Below are 20,951 nucleotides of genomic sequence, written 5' to 3' on the forward strand. Positions count from 1 at the left end.
AAAAAAATTGAAACAAAAAACTCTGCTGATGTTCTGGGTTTCAGGATGAGGATGTCGAAAAGCAAGCCATGTCAGTAGAGCTATGAGCTCTCAAATGAGCTGCTGCAAGGAACAAAAATGATGATGTTGATTAGGACTAGGAAGACAAAATTGTAGGTAAGCCTTTCAGCCACAGATGTTGTGAACACTTAGAATGTTAATGAGTATGCACTTTATATGCATCTATTTGAGACAGTTCTGTGCATCTTAGATGTCATCCAGATGTATGCATAGCAAGCTCTCACTCTACTGTATGTACACATTCACTTTCAGCTGAAACTAGCTGTTAGATATACAGGATATATATATAGGAAAGCAATCCTGCTCACTAAATTTTCACATACATTTATCTCAATGTGTTCTTAATTTCAGACCAGAATTAAAGTGCTATGCTAATTGGGATCATGGTGGTTTGTGGAGCTCCCAGACTACCATGATCCCAATTAGCATAGCACTTTAATTCTGGTCTGAAATTAAGAACACATTGAGATAAATGTATGTGAAAATTTAGTGAGCAGGATTGTTCTACGTTACATCTCAAACCTGAAAGACAGTTTCACTCATTTATATTTGGAACCCTTTTTCTAATGAATACCACTGCCAATGATTTGAAGTTCTCTCTAGATTTAGAGTGTCCACTATGGAAAAAACAAATACTGGTGGACAGCAGGAGGCATTGACACTACATATTAATTCTATTTAGAGTTCTTCTTATGAAAATTAATCATTGTTCTGATTTGAGTACAGAAAAGTGAACTAGATGGTTATGGTAAAAGTATATACAAATGAACTATTTAAGGGAATGCAAAGTATTTATGCTCAGGACTAAAAAAATACTTTTTTTCCCAGATTGTAGCCAGATGAAAATTTCATATACGGTACTGTATATATATATATATATATATATATATATATATATATTCTGTAAATGTGAAGCTCCTAGGCTTATCACATCGTTGTTGTGGGTCACAGTTATGCATGTTTTAGTAGCCCAAAGAGCTGTGCTTGCAAAAATGTATGCTTTTAAAAGCATTTCTACTTAAGTCAACCTAGCCAGGCAGGTCGAAGGCCAAATTATATGATCTACTTGTACTCCAAGTTTACAGGCTATGGTCAAAGCTAACAACAAAATGAATAGTAAAATAATGTTTTGAAAGCAAACCCACTACCTTATAGCATAATTATTTGCAATATTTTCCTTAGAAGTCATGTTATTATAGACACAGTCATGCAAAATGTGCTCAATAAATTATTAATTCAACTCCCTAGGATTGACGCCTATTTTCCCAGTAATGGAAAGAACATGGACTAGTAAGGAAACAGTGCTCCATCCACAAGTACTAATATTTTTGAGTGTTTTTCTAGCTTAAAACAGAACCACGTTTAATAATAAATAGCACACGTGAATGTATTAGAATGAGTCAGTCACTAATCAATACATTGTGGTTGTACTGTCTTTATCTCCTCTATGCTGAGTAACAGCTAATGATGGTTTTAGAGGCTAAATGACTTTGAACTCATTTATTTTCCAGAGCTGAACTAAACATCAGATTCATAGCCACTGACGTCTGCTTACATTTTTTACATGTTATGCTATTACATTTTAACCATCAGTGCATTGTAGTTAGCCTTTGATATCATGTCAAACATTTTGCCCAGCAGTTCTGTTTTCATAGCTCCTGCAAACAGCTAAATCTGAAAACAGAAAGTTTGGTGTTTTGCCACTACGCCATATTGCATATGGATGCGCCTAGAAGTGTCTGTACTTATTATATATCCATTTATCTAAAGAAAAAACTGCCAAAAAGAGCAATGACCTGGTACCCTTTGGAAATGCAGTTTCAGTATGATGTCAAATGATGGTTTAATAGATTTACTGACATTCTGCTTCCTTTCTTTGAGTATTTTCAGTTCCTAAAGCATAATAAGGGACTTTAAAGTAAACCGGAGTTCATCTTAAACTATGAGAAGCCACACACATAAAGGTGCATGAATGTATGGAAAGGTACTTTGTAGAACTCAACAGGAACACATATCCCGGGGGGCTTTAATATTTCACTAGAGACCTCAGATGATGAACTTGAACCTGGCTTTACCTTCCATGGCTGACTACTGGTCTATCTCTGCGAGAAGTGGTGGGGTCAAGAATGAAAGCTGAAGATGCTATTTTCATATTAAAGCTTTCCAAGTATCAGGGTTCACTGGGAGGTTTACAATATTTCTAACCATGTGTGAAGACACCCATGAGTGTCTGTTATGCATAGCTACCTACAATTTTAGGGGAAGAAAAGAAAACAGTGGTACAAATGTTCATTTATTGCTTTTGCTACTTTTTCAGTGTAGCAATCTGGGTTAAATGGATTGATCAATATTGAAAATATCCAAAGAATTGAAACTTTAAACTTTTTTTCCTTTATTTTCACCCAGTGATATGGCCAATATCACACTCCCTATCTTAGGGTGTCTCCACTTTGGATAGAGGAGCAATGGAAACAAGTATGAAAAGAATTGTCAATCTGGGGAGAGGGTAGTGTTAGATGCACTAGCAGATTTAGATGGACCTGAAAAAATAAAACTGAACTCCAGCTAACACTTTTCAAGTAGTTAAAGCAACACATTTTTCCTTTTGGGATAAAGGTTTTGCCTAAATGAATAAAAGCCATTGTAAGGACCCCTGTCAGTGTCATATGGGTTGTCTCAATCTTCAAATACTACGTCTGCTGAACAGCTTGGTCAGTTAAAGAATAACAGACCTAATGACAAATATTATATGTATTATAATGGCACCACTGTCAAGCTGAACCATGGACTAGGAATTCTCCCTTTAGTGCCCAGTATTCAGGTGATTGCATCACTTCCTCCCTAGAGAGTGAAAGAGCTTACCTTCCTGAATATAGCAGAGAGCATCTTGGGGCCTGTAGTCCAGCTGCCACCCGCACTGTATTCCTGAGTGCTGTTTGAACTACACATCCCAGGAGGTCTAGCAAAGAGAATTGTGGGAGAGCCTATATATTTGACTGTGATTAGCGGGCTCACTCTCTTGGCTCAGGACTACAGACAGGACATCCTGCACACAGTCGCAGTGGCCCCTTGTGACCTAGTCAATTACAGTGAAGTTCCAGACCGTGGCTAGCTGTGTTGCAAATCACTCCGGAACTCTCACAGTGCATGTTCCTGCTGCTGCTTTTACCGAGCTGACAGCCTGCTTGGTGAACATTCTTCACTTCACAGCTGAGACACAAGAGCCTACACAGCACATTCTGTGTCCGCAGAGCCTGCATTCATATCAGGATTGGTGAGCGGGCGGACACTCAACCTCCTTGTGCCATTCAACTGCTCAGAGACACTGAATGCAGACATCTTACCTGCTTAATATTACTAGCCTAGATTTATTCAACATCATCTACAGGCCCCAACATTGCTAACAGACACATTTCCCCCGAAACTGGAACTGTCTCCTATACAGGTCATGAAACACTAGTTTTCCATTTGAGGACAATTTCTACCCCTGTGTGTCATTACTAAACCAAAAGGATATTTTAGTGACACCTAACTCAATGCATCACTGGTCCAGAGGGAGCTGAAGAGTTTCCAAGTCTCTCCCCTTCAACCAGTGTTGCACTTTTCCGGTTATTTCTAACTGTATCTAACCTGTCTAGATACTGTAGATATATGTTGACATTGCTATCATACTATTACTTAGCCACTTGTTATTGTACTTACAGTTCAATAAGTGCCCTTTGATATTGTTGTTGACTATTTAAATTGCTTACCAGCATTCATAATATCAGTGGCTCTAGTTTTTTTAGAATCCGTGCCAATATTCTTCATCACTAATTTGGTGAACATTAATTCTGTGTTTAAGCATGTCTGCATCTAGGGGATTGGAAAGGCTGAAAAACTTACAAAATCAGGGCAACAACCATGGACCAGCATCACCTAGTGGCCCCAATAGGGGTAGCGCTACATATTAATTGTTAAAAAAAAACACTTTGAAAACACATCAGATCTCAATGGGAAAAAATATCATGCTGGATATCTATACTGATATGGACTGGGTAATGTGTTAGCAACAAAAGGATGCCACATCCACATCAGTGAAAAAATTATGCAGCAGGCTAGTTCATTATGTTGAAATTTCATTGCAGTAACTCAAAGTGGTACTCAGCAGTTTGTATGGCCCCCACATGCTTATATGCATGCATGACAACGTCAGGGCATGCTACTAATGAGATGACGGATGGTGTCCTGGGGTATTTCCTCCCAGGTCTGGACCAGGACATCACTGAGCTCTTGGACAGACTGAGGTGCAACCTAGCTCTTGGACAGACTGAGGTGCAACCTGGCGGTGACCAAAACATGATATCCCAGAGGTGTTCTATTGGATGTATGTCAGCCGTGCGTGGGTGGCCATTCAATAGTATCAATTCCTTCATCCTCTAGCAACTGCCTGAATATTCTTGCCACATGAGGCCAGGCATTGTCATGCACCAGGAGGAACCTAGCATCCACTGCATCAGCATAGTATCTGACATTGGGTCCAAAGATTTAATCCCGATACCTAATGGCAGTCAGGGTGCCATTGTCTAGCCTGTAGAGGTCTGTTCGTCCCTCCATGGATATGCCTTTCCAGACCATCACTGACCCGCCACCGAAACAGTCATGCTGAACGATGTTACAGGCAACATAACATTCTCCACGGCTTCTCCAGTCCCTTTTGCATTTGTTACATGTGCTCAGGGTAAACCTGCTCTCATCTGTGAAAAGCACAGGGTGCCAGTGGAGGACCTGCCAATTCTGGTGTTCAATGGCAAATGCCAATTGAGCTCTGTTGTGCCGGGCAGTGAACATAGGGCCCACTAGAGGATGTCAGCCTTCAGGCCACCCTCATGAAGTCTGTTTCTGATTGTTTGGTCAGAGACATTCACACCAGTGACCTGCTGGAGGTCATTTTGTAGGGCTCTGGCAGTGCTCATCCTGTTCCTCCTTGCACAAACAAGCAGATACCAGTCCTGCTGATGGATTAAGGACCTTCTACGCCCCTGTTCAGCTCTCAAGGAATAACTGCCTGTCTCCTGAAATCTCCTCCATGTTCTTGAAACTGTGCTGGGAGACACAGTAAACCTTCTGGCAACGTCACGTATTGATGTGCCATTCTGGAGGAGTTGGACTGCCTGTGCAACCTCTGTAAGGTCCAGGTATCGCCTCATACAAGTAGTGACACTGACCCTAGCCAAACGCAAAATTAGTGAAAAAAGTCAGAAAAGATGAATAAGGAAAAAATGTTAGTGGCCTCCATCTGTAAAACCATTCCTGTTTTGGGGGTCATCTCATTGTTGCCCATCTAGTGCACCTGTTGTTAATTTCATTAACACCAAAGCAGCTGAAACAACCCCCTCTGCTACTTAACTGACCAGATCAATATTCCAGGAGTTTAATTGAGCCGATGCTATACTCTGATAAAAAAAAGTTCATTTTTTGAGTGTATATATATATATATATATATATATATATATATATATATATATATACAGAGAGAGAGAGAGAGAGAGATCATGTTTCAAAAGCATTGAGTGCTTAATAAAAAAAATGACTTACTCACCAGCTGAAAATAAAAGAAAGGAAGCCTGAATAAGGGACAAAAAAAAGCCTAAAAACAGAAAATTAATGCAGCCACCACAGCTACGATTTGGTAAACTGCAATGTAACACAGCCCCCCCCCCCCCAAAAAAAAAAAAACTACCTGTTCTTGTTGTTATTTGGGGCGCTGATCTAGAAAATTGGTTATATATGATTAAATTTATATAATTATTTATTAATAGTAATTAATTTTACAAAGTGTAAGTTATTAACTGTGTTATAGTTATGATCGTATAAGAGGAGTGTGTATATTCCTATTCATATTGTTTCATTTTTGCAGATCAAGCACCATAGTGGTTATGGATTTTTATGTGTTTCTTTCATGGTACAATGAGATGAAATAAAGCACTACATTTAAATATCCTGATTTTTGGTGAGCAACCAGAGTCAAGAATGGTATATAGCATTTATGCCATATCTCAAAAATTAGAGCTGAAAGGGAAAAATTGGTGCCATATTTGGAGTCAGCGAGTCAAATATACCCAAGAACAGGTCTAACATTTGAGGCACCAATATGTGTGTTGGCTTGTGTATTAAATGCTTAATACCACTTCAAGGCCTTGGCAAAAGATCACAAAGTTCTTTAGCTATCAGAAATGTTTGTGTGTTTTATGTTATTAGAGACAGAAGATAGTCTTTTGTTTTAGTCAGACAGACCCTATCTTATCTGTTAGGCTAAAGCTGGCCATACACTGATCAAAATTCAGCCAGCTCAACAGGGAATGGTCAAATATCGAACAGTGCATGGCTAACCCTGCTCAGCAGAAGTCAATCATTTGATTAACTTTGATCAAAGAACATGTTGGAAATTTTTTCTCAATCAGCAGCTGCTGCCACCGATCAGTGTATTCTGATGTAGGTGGTTGCAGCTGTAAGAAAACAATGTCCCGGAGCGGGTAATTCCTCTATTCACCCCATTTAGCTGGCTGACCAAAAAAAACTGTGTATGGACAGCCTTGGCCTTTTCTTATTTACCATATATTTGAAAACTTGTCTTTTGAAACTGTTGGGAGAGTCAATCTGCTGTGTCCCTCGTTGTGCTCAATAGTTCTTCTCACTGACCTCCATGTCCTACAGAACAAGTAGTGACTTTAAAGTCGGCAGAAAAAAACACTAAGCTCTGTGGAGACACAGCAGATCTGGATGTGTTGGTTTTGGAAGATTCCTGTTCAACAGCTCAAAAAGTATAGATGTAAACATTTGTTTTATTCTTTATTAGTACAGCACATTTTAGGAATTTTGGTAAAGTGACAGATGCCTGAAAGCCAATCTCTTACACAGTTATACAGATACTACCGCCATTTAGGCTAGGTTCACATATATGCGGGTGGTGCCGCTGCAGATCTGCACAAAAATCTGTGCAGCCACAGCACCCACACAAAAGAATGCGGACCCGCAAACGGGTGCCATTAATTCTAATGGCACACTGCCCGCTCTGGAAATTGCAACCGTACTGGGAACCGAGGTTCCCGTGTGGGATGTGTTTTCAGAAGAAGTGAAGGGACAAATGAATGGACTCTCATGACTGCACAAAACGTGGCCTGCAGTAACGTGGATATGTGAACCAGGGGTAAACCCCTAGTAGAACTATGTGCAAAACTTGTTTCTCATTATGGATAGAGTAAGGGAGGGTTATAACCCCTGTAATTTTTATTTTTGCTCTCATTGTCCCATTGGGGAGATTTCCCTTCACTTCCTGTCCTATAGCCAAGACAAGAAGTCATAGAAGACCCCTGCTAATTAATGGAATCTCTTGTGAACCCTCATGTCACCAGAACTAGTGTCCCCATTTGAAGATTTCCCCTCTATTACTTTTATGGGGACAACCCAAAATATGGGATTTATTTTCATTTTCAATGATAATGGTAAACAGGCAAAATAGAGTGGATGAATCTCCCTAACAGGGTCAAATACAGAAATACAAGCTGACAGGTGTTCTAATCTCTCTCCAGCTTCATCCAAAACAAAACAAAAATTTTTGCCTTTAGTTGTATTCAAAACTATATTTAAAGTATAAGTGTATGTACCTGGACTCTCCCTTTATTCTTGAGTATTGTGAACCTCTTTTCAACAACACTTAAACTTGGAGAGAAATGGGCAATGCTCAGGGCTCTATTGCTGTACACAGGCTTGTCAGTCTAACACTGAGAACATGTTTTCAGGAGGGAAGCTGGTGTAGTTTGTTGACCAAGCTACACTGCTTAGCTGCACTAGAGGTCAAGCATCCAGCTTGGATATCTGTATGACAAGGCTGGCAGAACAGATGGGCAGATCTTTTGGCATATAAAACAGTTAATATATACTCATTTTATCAGTGTATTTAGCAATTTTCCTAAGGTTCAGTTTGAATTTTTCGTTACTCTATATTTTTAATTTAAAACATTTAATGCTAATTTTATACAATTCTAAGTAAATGCACAAAAGTATAATTATTTCCACATTACAGAATAATATACATTATTTATAACATTTTAAATTCTGAGACAATAATACCTAATATATTTTTACAGATTTACTCACTGATTGCCAAATATATCCAATAATATCAGTCCTTAGCAAATTTAAAAATGTAAAGTTTGATAGAGGATCTGTTTTAAAAATACCTACTTAATCCAGAACCCTGCTTTGGAGCTAAGTTCTTTCAGTGATGCATTGTACATCAGCAGACTTTGTTCTGCCTCATATCTAAGTAAAAATAATGCTTTCTTCTTTGAGATGCAAGCTATTTACTAAATGAGATTACCATGCAGTGATTGAGAATTTAATCACTAATCGACAAAGCTAGTAGTCTTGTGTCACCATCATGAGTGATGTTCCCAATGAGACAGGCTTTGGTGTCAGCAGCTATGGCCCTCACATATGGATGCAACTTAGGGGGCATGCGCCTTAACCTCAGATTAAATTCTGGAACAGTGTTGTTTCTAGTGATGGTATTGATTGGTTATTACTCAGGACAGACAGACAGATATATGGTGCTAATAATGACCTAATAAAAATGGTAAACACCTGATGGCTTCCCTTAGAGATATAAATTCTAAATCACTCCATTGGAAATTTGTGAGGTGCAATCAAATTTGTTTATAGCTATGTGGGACTATGTAAATATGAAGCTCTAGTAATCCACTAAAGTGTTCGGAATTAAGATCTATATTATTTGGTCAAAAGTTTGAGGACACCGGATAATCTCACTTACTACAGTATATGAAAAAAATTATGTGACACCCCCATCTAATCATTGAGTGCAGTTGTTTCCAATGAAGGTTCTTGTTAATGTTACAACATACAAAGGAATATCAAACAACTGTATGCGTCTAACGTTGTTATGACAGTTTTAGGACATGACTGTGCCCGAAAGTCAGGTCTAAAAAGATATGGTTTGATGAGCTTGGTGTGGAGGAATCTGAGTTGCCTTCACAGAGCCTTGACATCAACCCTATTGAAAATCTTTGGGATATACTTAAATGCCTATTGCATGCCAGACCTTCTCATTCAACATCAGTACTGAACCTAACAAGTGCACTTTTTACTAAATGGGTCAAATTCCTACAGGCACGCTTTCCAGTGGAACCTGTTATAGCCCCAAAGTGGTGTTCAGTTTTGTAGGAATGCTCAGGGCTTTGGAATGGCATATTTAACAAACTCATATATTGTAGGTATCCACAAACCTTTGATCAAATAGTATATGTGTGGTTGTTGGCACCTATGTTTTTCCCTATTTTATGTGCAGCACTATGGACAGTACCCTTTCTTTCAGTTATTTAATGACTCTTGGATCTTTCCAAATAAACATTTTTTAACCTCCTTAGCGGTATTCCCAAGTGTAGCTCGGGGTAAAATTTCTATACCAAAAGCGGTAACCCCGAGCTACACTCAGGCTTACCATGCGGCGCTGCTCTGGGGGTCCCTGCAGCACTTACCTTGTCCTTCGCTCCCGCGATGTGTCCCCTGCAGCGTTCCTGGCCTCTCCTCCGGCCGATGCCGGCATCCGGCTTCTGTGTTCCGGTCCCTGTGCCGTCGGGACGTACGGGCGCCGGAACCGGCGGGAAATTTGAATTTTTTTAAAAATGTCATTTTTGCTGTCATTGCTATTTCAATGCATTTCACATATATTTTGTCCCTACTGCTTTGTCCTGTGCCCTGCCTGCATTTTGAATGTTCTTTCTGCCTGGAAACTTAGAAAAGTCCATGGCGTCCAAAAAGCGTCCCTTTACGTCAAAAGCGGTTTTAGAACAGCGATAGTAAATCAGAACCACTTGCAGAATTGAGTGATAATGATTCGTGGGGAAATTCGTCAGACACTGAAAACGATTTTGCGACTTTGCTCAGCGATGTGCGAATTTGCCTCTGTAATTCAAATTTCAGTGTTTTTGGTTTGATTATATTATTGAATTAAATTTATTATTATTATATTATTATTTTTTATGATTATTTATTAAATTATAATTTATGATTTCGTGTTTCAAATTTTATCATATCCGGAATGTTTAATAGACTCTTGTTCGGACAGATTTCAGTGAGTTATTCCTAAAAATTACAGCCTACAATAAAAAACTACATATTTCCATGCAAAAAAATGGTACCGCTTTCAGCACAAAAAATCGGAAAGAATCATACCGCCAAGGAGGTTAAAGTGGTTCTAAAGGCAGATTGTTTTTTTACCTTAATAGATTCTATGAATTAAGATAAAAAACCTAATGGGTGCAGCTCCCCCCTCAGCCCCCCTTATACTTACCAGAGCCCAGCAATGTGCATGAGAGCAGGGTCTCTCTCTTCTCATTGGCTCACAGAGCAGCGCTCGCCATTCCCATTGACCGGCTCAAATTTGACCGTATATACCGTGCATTGGGGCCCAGACGACCGGATGGGCCCCCAAGGGACACTATCATCAAGTTCACTTACTATCGCACTAAGGCAACTATCCTCTTGGTGGTCAGAAATAACCCAGACCTCAGATTCCAGGGGCATTGCTACCAGCTCTTTGCTGTTGTCACGCCGGAGGAGGCCCACTTTCTCCTGGAATCTTTACACCTTCTTTTGCTGGGAGGTGCTGTTCAGAGCCCAGCTCATTCATCCGGATCCCCGGTGAGTCCACTTCCTCCGGGCCGCCTCTAGGAGCGGTCCTCCAACAGGAAGAGGGCCCTCCCTCAGACCCCTCTACGATCAGGTCCGTTCTGCTCTCCTCTGGGCTGAAGATGTATCTTGGACTTCCCATGTTGTGTTTCACCATCGGACTCTCCTGACAGGACCGTCAGTTTGGCCCTTAGGGCATTCCCAGTTTGTTGTGTTCCAGGTTGGCCTGATCCAGCCTGATCCCTTGGGTTCCATCCTTGAGTGGGGGGGGTCTCCTCCTGGACTTAAAGATTATGACTTTTTGCTGTTGCGGCCTACCATGGGTCTGGGTGACGTTGTTCGGGTTCTCATTGTTGGAATGGGCTGATGGTTACCTCGGGCTCCGGGGTGGGAGGTTGGCCGAGTGGGCTCGGGTTGGGTTTTGGTCCTACTGGGAGGTTGGTGGGGGACCACTTGGGCAGTATTGTGAGGTACTACAGCGGCCTGTAGTCGTCCTCCTGGAGGGGGTTGGCCCCCAAGTTTAGTTGGGTTTCCATGGGGAGGTCACAGCATGTTCTCACTTCTGGGACTTTTATGACTTTGGTACCCCGTTATATTGTGTTTATTGCCTTTTTGCCCCCCTGAGGGCTTATGTTTTTGGTGTTTTCATTTGCAGCCATGTGTCCGGTGGTAGAGCCACCCCTAACTGGTATCCTTCAAATGTAGGATGCACGTCATCATTGGCGTGATACGATTGTACTGTTGTACATACTTCTTGTGTCATTTTTTTCTTTTCTTTTCTTGTTTTCTTTTCTTCTCTGGTTTTTCTGTTTTTGTTTTATGTAGGGTTTTGGGATGCCATGGTCCGGTCGCCATTGGGAGTGGAAATTGTTGGCTGACTTATGCTCTTTCTGCTGAGTGTGCTGTGCTGATGACTCCATGGCTTCACCCATTGAAGGTACATTCACAAAATGTTCAAGGCTTCAATTCGCCTCAGAAGCTGGCTAAAGTTTTTCATCACCTCAAATCGCAACAAATTGACGTGGTATGTTTACAGGAGACCAGGTTTTCTCAGTCCTCCGCCCTATGGTATCTTTCGCCTCATTATCCCATTTTTTACACGGCCTCGGCTCCTGAGAAACGCCCTGGTGTACTGATAGCTTTCAAACACAATCTCCCCTTTGTCTGTGCTCGGAATATAGCGGACCCCATGGGCAGGTATTTGCTCATGCAGGGCACCCTCTGGGACCAGAAGGTTACTTTTGTCTCTTACTACGCGCCCAATCGCTTTCAGCAAAAATTCTTTCCTCATCTTTGCACCATTGTTTCCCGACACTCCAAGGGTCTTCTTCTTTTATAGGGAGATTCAAATGTTGCCTTGGATTCCACATTGGATAGGCGCTATGCCCGGGGGGCAGCGCCTTTTCATGACTTTGTGATAGAGGAACGTATGCGCTCTCTTTTGTGGACAGCAGGGCTGGAAGACATCTGGAGGGAACTTCACCCAACTGAGCGCAACTTTACATTCTATTCCAATCCTCATAACAGTTTTTGTAGAATTGACCATATATTCATGTATGTCCAGCAGCTTCCCTTGGACAGGCAGATATCTATTCCCTCCTCGCCCTGGTCGGACCATGATCCCCTGGTACTCCTCCTTGCCTTCTCTGGGTCGGTACGGCGCCCCTTTCACTGGCACATTAATGATTCTCTATTGACCACTCAGGTTACCTGCCAACAAATAGAATCTTTCTTACGCGCAGAATTTATGGAAAACTCGGGATCTGTCTCTTTGGCAGTGCCCTTGTAGGAGGCGCATAAGCCACGGTGAGGGGTCATGTTATACAGCTGGCGGTGGTTCAGAAGCGGGAGCGCCAACTTTTGGAGCTTCATTCTCTACTGGCCTCTGTGGATGCTCATTGCAAGTCATTTCCATCCGCGGCCTATAAATGCGCATGGGACGCTCTGGCTGCATAGTTGGACCTACTTGCTTCTTCGGAGGCGGAACGGGCCCTGCGTTGGAACAAACACAAATTTTATTCCTGTGCTAATAGGCTGGGCCAGATGCTGGCCAGGAAACTCAATTCTGTGGAGAAACCCCATAACCCCATCTGATTGCGACTTCTCGCGGGTGGCTGCACTTTTAATCCTCAGCAGATTGTTTCCTGTTTCAAAGACTTCCTTTTGCACCTTAATGCTAAACCAGATCCCTTCCCTGTGGCTCAGGCAGAGGCATTCTTCCAAGATCTCCAACTTCCTGGATTATCCGATGCAGCGCAGAAGGCCCTCAACGCCAATGTCAACGTATCGGAAGTGCTCCAAGCTATCAATTCTCTGCGGTCCACCGCGGCCCCAGGTCCCCACGGCTTCTCCGGTCTTTATTATAAGAAACCCTGTTGGTGCCTTTCAATGAGTTATGACAGGGCTCTTTGCCCTCTCCAGATGTGCTTAGAGCTCATATCACCATGATTCCTAAGACGACTGATGATGTGCAGAAACCGCAAGCCTTCTGGCCCATTTCTCTTCTTAATGAAGACCTGAAGATATTGGACAAGATCTTTAGTCTTCGTATCAATAAATATTTATGTAGTCTGGTTCACAGGGACCAGGTAGGGTTCGTCCCTGGGAGGCAGGCGGGTGATAACCTTCGTAAGGTGGTCCATCTTATAATTTTCTACAACAGCAAAAAATCCCGGGATTTAGACATATATAAAGCCTTTGATTCTCTATCCTGGGAATATCTGTGTCTTGTGCTGTCTCGTTGGTGTTTTGGGGATTCTATTCTTTCTTGGATTCAAGCCTTGTATTCTTCCCTTTCGGCTTCTGTTAAATACGCTGGGTATTTCTCAGATCCCTTTCCTATTTGGAGAGGGAGGAGACAGGGCTGCCCCCTGTCCCCGGCGCTCTTTCTCCTGGCGTTTGAGCAGCTGGCTTTAGCGCTCCGGGCTGATTGTAATGTATTGGGTGTTCCATACGTGGGACAGGAGTTCAAGTTGAACCTTTTTGCGAACGATGCCCTCTTGACTCTCACTAATCCCCTGACGACACTTACAAATTTGTAACAGGTTCTTGTGTGCTTCTCCTTGATTTCAGGTCTCTGTATTAATTTGGATCAGACTGTTGCTCTCAATATTACTTTGGCCTCAGATTTGGTTTCGTGCCTACAGTCCCACTTCCCTTACAAATGTGCTTCCTCTTCTTTTGAATACCTAGGCATTCACTTGACCCCTACCTATGGCTCGTTGTTTGCTGCAAACTATTATCCATTGCTTCGCTCTGTGTCCTCTCTTATGCACTCTTGGCAATTTCCGCACCTGTCTTGGATAGGACGAGTTAATTCAGTGAAAATGACCATCTTGCCAAAATTGTTATAGTATTTTCACACCCTCCCAGTGCGGGTTCCTCCTCATTTTCTTAGGTTGATTCAGGCAAAGATTATGCGCTTATCTGGGCTGATAAGTGCCCCATAGTCTCCAGAAATACGCTTTTTGTTCATAGACTCCAGAGTGGTCTTGAGGTGCTAAATGTAACTAAGTATTATCAGGTGAACCAGATTTCCCCATTGTCTATGTTGTACGCTTCCTCAGACCTTCCTCTCTGGGTCATGCTGGAACTACCTAATTGTGCCCCTATTGCGACATCAATGCTTCTATGGCTTCCCCCTGCCCTACGCCCTATGGCACTGAGTCTGATTTTGCTCCATGGCTTACAAGTGTGGGACTTGGTACGTTACTCCAGTGGCCTGATGTCACCTTTCTTACCTTTGCTCCCAATTATTAACAACCCACTTATCCCACCGGGTTTAGATCAACCAAGGGGGTTTTATTGGTGGGTGACCAATGGTTTTTTGCAGGTACGACACTTTTTGACTTCTCGGTCCTTCCCCACTTAGAATTCTCTTCGGGAGTCACGGGATGTCCCTCCGGTAGAGTTTTTTTGTTACCTTCAATTGTGGCATTGGCTGACCTCACTGTGGGGTACTTTCGCTTTCCCATACCAGAAATCTGCCTTTGAATTGCTTTGCCAACAGCGTCCAGGCGCCCCGGGCCTTATTTCCCTACTTTATGCAGCTTTGAACAGACGCTCGATGCATACTTCTCTCACATATGTCGCTCAGTGGGAGCACAACCTGGGGGCAGCCGTGGATCTGGAGGACTGGAATAGGGCCTGGTCGCTTATAGCTAAATGTTCACTTAATACGACCATGCTGGAGGCATGGCGTATATAAGGTATTGTTTAGTTGGTATTGGGTTCCGTCTCATTTGGCCCAGGCAAACCCTGCCTGCAGCGATCGATGCTTTCGGGTTGTGGCCATCGTGGTGATGTATTGTATATCTGGTGGTCATGCCCGAGACTGCTCACCAGAAGTAGTTGGCTTCCTATTTGTTTTTGTCGGCCACTAGAACAATCGCTCAGGCATGGAAGAGCCCGTTTGTCCCTCTTCAGGGGGTGCAGGACCGTATGACCACTATGATGCTCAATGAACAGATGTTGAGTATCTGTAACGACTTCCAACAGAAATTCTTGAAAATATGGGAGCCATGGTTGCAATATGCCTTTCCCACGCTCCCCCCAGCTAGTCTGGGGTTGTGATGTTGCTCAGTATTGGCGTTCTCGGACCCCTGCTCTTGGTCTTTTTATCTTTTTCCTTTTGTACTACTCTTTCCTTTTCTTTTTCTGTTTGTTTTTGGTGTGGCAGTGGATAGTTGCCTTTAGTTTGAGTTACTGTCGATGTTATACTAATGTTTTTGTCATTTATGTGCCATTGATAGCCCCTGTGTGGGCACACCTTTTGCTCTGTTGGTGTTAGAGCACTGTTTTTTTTAATTTTCTTTTTTATGTGCAATTGATAGCCCCTGTGTGGGCGTGTTTTGTTGCTCCTGTCTTAAACTGTTTATAAATTAATAAAAACATTGAAATACAAAAAAAATTAAAGGAACGCACTTTAATCAGAGTATAGCATCAATTCAATTAAACTCCTGGGATATTGATTTGGCCAGTTAAGTAGCAGGGGTTGGTAATCAGTTTCTGCTGCTTTGGTGTTAATGAAATTAACAACAGGTGCACTAGATGGGCAACAATGAGACAACCCCCAAAACAGGAATGGTTTTACAGGTAGAGGCCACTTAAATTTTTTTCCCTACTCATCTTTTCTGACTTTTTCACTAGTTTAGCATTTGGCTAGGTTAAGTTTCACTACTGGTAGCATGCGGCGATACATGGACCCTACAGAGGTTGCACAGGCAGTCCAATTCCTCCAGGATGGCATATCAATACGTGCCATTGCCAGAAGGTTTGCTGTGTCTCCCAGCACAGTCTCAAGAGCATGGAGGAGATTACCGGAAACAGGCAGTTACTCTAGGAGAGCTGCATAGGGTCGTAGAAGGTCCTTAACCCATCAGCAGGACTGGTATCTGCTCGTTTGTGCAAGGAGGAACAGGATTGCACTGCCAGAGCCCTACAAAATGACCTCCAGCAGGCCACTGATGTGAATGTCTCTGACCAATCAGAAACAGACCTCATGAGGGTGGCCAGAGGGCCCTGTGCATCCTCTAGTGGGCACTGTGCTCACTGCCCGGCACAACAGAGCTCAATTGGCATTTGCCATTGAACACCAGAATTGGCAGATCCGCCACTGGCACCCTGTGCTTTTCACAGATGAGAGCATGTTCACCCTGAGCACATATGACAGATGTAAAAGTGTCTGGAGAAGCCGTGGAGAATATGATGCTGCCTGTAACATCATTCAGCATGACCGTTTTGGTGGTGGGTCAGTGATGGTCTGGGGAGGCATACCCATGGAGGGACGCACAGACCTCTGCAGGCTAGACAATGGCACCCTGACTACCATTAGGTATGGGGATGAAATCCTTGGACCCAATTTCAGACCCTACACTGGTGCAGTGGGTCCTGGGTTTCTTCTGCTGCACGACAATGCCCGGCCTCATGTGGCGAGAGTATGCAGGCAGTTCCTGGAGGATGAAGGAATTGATACCATTGAATGGCCCCCATGCTCGCCTGACCTAAATCCAATAGAAGACTTCTGGGATATCATGCTTCGGTCAATCTGACACTGCCAAGTTGCACCTTAAACTGTTTCATTAGGAGCATGCCCCAACGTTGTCAGGTATGCATACAAGCATGTGGGGGCCATACGAACTACTGAGTACCATTTTGAGCTGCTGCAACGAAATTTCAGCAAAATGGACTAGCCTGCTGCATAATTTTTTCAGTTTGATTTTTGGGGTGTCTTGGAATTCAGTCCTCTGTAGGTAGATTATTTTAATTTCCATCAAAGGATGGGGCATCCTTACATTCCTAACACATTACCCAATCCATATCAGTACAGATATCCAGCATGATATTTTTCCCCATTGAGATCTGATGTGTTTTCAAAGTGTTCCTTTAATGTTTTTGAGCGGTGTGTATTTATTAGAAAGTACAAGGAGTTAGTTATCCTAGTTATGTTATGTTATATTTGTATGTTCTAGGATCCCAACATTCGGAGTGCCAATAGTACAATAGCAGTAAATAGATTACATAGCCTAACTTAAAGTGCACATGTGCCAAGACTATGGACATTAAACATATTACATATTTTTTAGCAAGCAACAGAGCAATCACTGATTTTAACCGCTTGTAATTTATTCTCAAAATTCACAACAAAGAGTCTTTAGCTATGTTTAAGTCAGCATCTAACAGCTGCTGTGTATTAACATTCTAAGATTGACAGGTTGCTGACATTCTGCTCTCCATTGAAATTTCTCCACAATGCTTATAGCTACAGAAGTGAATGAGTGCTTGTTTAAAGTGATTGTAAAAAAAAATTTTTAACCGCTTTCCCACCACCCTATAGCAGATATACTGCTACAGGGCGGCAGAGGGTGCAAAAAAAATCACATATATATACGTGATTTAGCATTTCCGGGTAGGGGGCATGCTCACCCTACCTGCATCGCTATTCGTGACCTCGGCTGTCAATCACTGGGTCCCGGCCCGTGATTACCCACCAGCACCCAGTGATCACCGAGCATTATCGACGGGGGAGAGACCTGTATGTGAACAATACAGTTCTCTCCCGTCAGCTCCTGCACACTGCTTTGTATGGTTCTGCATAGCAGAGCCATACAAAGCAGTGTGCTTACAGTTGAAAGCACACACACAGCTTACAGTAAAACAGCACACAGCACACAGTTAACCCATTGATCGCCCCACATGTTAACCCCTTCCTGTCCAGTGCCATTAGTACAGTGTCAGTGCTTTTTATTAGTTACTGTATATCAGTGTATTGGTGTCACTGGGGATGTCAGTGACACCAAGTCAGTTCCCCCCAGTGTCAGAATGCCCACTACAGTCCCGCAGTCCCGCTATAAGTCGCTGATTGCTGCCATTAGTAGTAAAATAATGAATTAATTATTAATTATTAATCCAGTATATATACTGCCATTTATAAACGCTATAACTTTCATGTAAACCAATTCATTTACACATATTGGGATTTTTTTTTTAGCAAAGACATGCAGCAGAATACATTTTGCCCTAAATTTATGACAAAATTTGTTTTTTTTTAATATTTTATTGGACATATTTAATAGCAAAAAGTTAAAAATATTGTTTTTTTCTCAAAATTGTCGGCCTTTTTTTGTTTATAGCACAAATAATAAAAATGCAGACGTGATCAAAAACCACTAAAAGAAAGCTCTATTTGTGGGGCAAAAAGAACGTAAATTTAATTTGGGTGCAGTGTTGCATGACCGCGCAATTGTCAGTTAAAATAATGCAGCGCCGTAACACAAAAATGGCCTGGTCAGGAAGGGGGGTAAGTGGTTAAAAGAAATAACAAACAGGTTCATATTTACCTGCTCTGTGCAGTGACATTGCACAGGTTAGCCCTGAACCTACTCTTCCTGGGTCCCTCATTTATTCCTTGAAAGGTTTCCTTCAAGGGGATATCAGAATTAACCATGTATTCGTGTGTATTCATGTAACCATGTATTCTTTTGTAAGAGACAGAAGACATTATAAATCTGTCAAATATTATGCATGTTCTTGCTACTTCTCACCTGCATGTGAGTTAATTTATGTACTTTACATTGAGTACTGTTGTACTGATGTTAAATGCCAGTTTGTGCTAACACTTTGATAGCAGCCACAGGTGATCGGGTCTTAGCACAGGGACTGGAAGGCATTTTGTCATATGTAACCATTCATATCGTCTCACAGTACCATTCCTGTGAGGGCAGATATTTGGATTGATCTGACAGCTTTCTGTGTAAACAAGGAAAATAAGAACAAAATCTGCCTTCAGTCTACTAAGCAAAGAACATGCCACTTGTAAATGACAACACAAAGGCAGAGTGACTTTCCCTGTGCTACATTTCTGTAGGGAATGAGTTCATAGTTAATGAAAAACATTAATCACTGACCAATTTATTCAGGATTAAGTTATTATGATGTTTTTACACCTATCCCAAGTTACTTCTTTTTAAAGCCAGATGTTAAGTTTTATAGCACAATTTTTTGGGGTCCTGTATCTGCCACAGCTATTATGTGATTTACGATTTGAATGATGCCTAACCCCAATAACAATTTTATATATTGCAGCTTACCAGTTCTTAGATGCGGTGGCTGTATTTGTCTTTTTGGGTTTTTTTTCATACTAAGATTGTTTTCAGTAAGTACAGAACACATACAGTTGCAAGAAAAAGTATGTGAACCCCTTGGGATTACGTGGAGTTTTGCATGAATTGGGCATAAAATGTGCTCTGAACGTCATCTAAGTCACAACAATAGAAGAACACAGTCTGCTGAACATAATACTACACAAACATTAGATGTTGCCATGGTTTAATTGCACATAACAGATAAACATTCACAGTGCAGGGAGGAAAAAGTATGTGAGGCCCTAGCCTAATGACTTCTCCCAGAGCTAATTGGAGCCAGGAGTGAGCTAACCTTGACTCCAATCAGTGTGATGATATTGGATGTGTTACGGACAGCTGTCCTGCCCTTAAAAAACACACACCTGTTTTGGGTTTACTGGTTTCAAGAAGCACTGTCTGATGTGAACCATGCCTCGCAGAAAAAAGCTCTCAGAAGACCTACGATCAAGAATTGTTGACTTGCATGAAGCTGGAAAGGGTTACAAAAGTATCTCCAAAAGCCTTGATGTTCATGTGTCCACGGTAAGACAGACTGTCTACAAATGGAGAAAGTTTAGCACTGTTGCTACTCTCCCTAGGTGTGGTCGTCCTGTAAAAATGACTGCAAGAGCACAGCGCAGAATGCTGCATGAGGTAAAGAAGAATCCCAGAATGTCAGCTAAAGACCTACAGAAATCTCTGGCACATGCTAACATTTTTGTTGACACATCTACAATAAGGAAAACATTAAACAAGAATGGAGTACATGGGAGGACACCACGGAGGAAGCCATTGCTGTCCAAAAAGAATATTGCAGCACGTTTGAAGTTTGCAAAAGAGCACCTGGATGTTCCACAGCACTACTGGCAAAATATACTGTGGACAGATGAAACCAAAATTGAGTTGTTTGGGAAGAACACACAACACTATATGTGGAGAAAAAAAAACACAGCACACCAACATCAAAACCTCATCCCCACTGTAAAACATGGCGGAGGGAGCATCATGGTTTGGGGCTGCTTTGCTGCCTCAGGGCCTGGACGGATTGTTGTCATTGATGGGAAAATGAATTCCAGAGTTTATCAAGACATTTTGCAGGAAAACGTACGACCATCTGTCCGCCAACTGCAGCTCTTCAGAGGATGGGTGATGCAACAGGACAATGACCCAAAGCATACAAGTAATTCAACAAAACAATGGCTGCAACAGCACAGAATACGCCTTCTGGAGTGGCCCAGTCAGAGTCCTGACCTCAACCCAATTGAAATGCTGTGGCATGACCTTAAGAGAGCGATTCACACCAGACATCCCAAGAATATTGCTACACTGAAACAGTTTTGTGAAGAGGAGTGGTCCAAAATTACTCCAGATCGTTGTGCAGGTCTGATCTTCAACTACAGGAAACGTTTGGTTGAGGTTATTGCTGCCAAAGGAGGGTCAACCAGTTATTGAGTCCAAAGGTTAACATACTTTTTCCTTCCTGCACTGTGAATGTTTACATGTTATGTGCAATTAAACCATGGCAACATCTAATGTTTGTGTAGTATTATGTTTAGCAGACTGTGTTCTTCTATTGTTGTG

Source organism: Staurois parvus, unplaced genomic scaffold, assembly GCF_062004578.1.
Source record: "Staurois parvus isolate SC_StPar_1 unplaced genomic scaffold, SC_StPar_1.0 ptg000087l, whole genome shotgun sequence".
Classification (NCBI taxonomy): Eukaryota; Metazoa; Chordata; class Amphibia; order Anura; family Ranidae; genus Staurois; species Staurois parvus.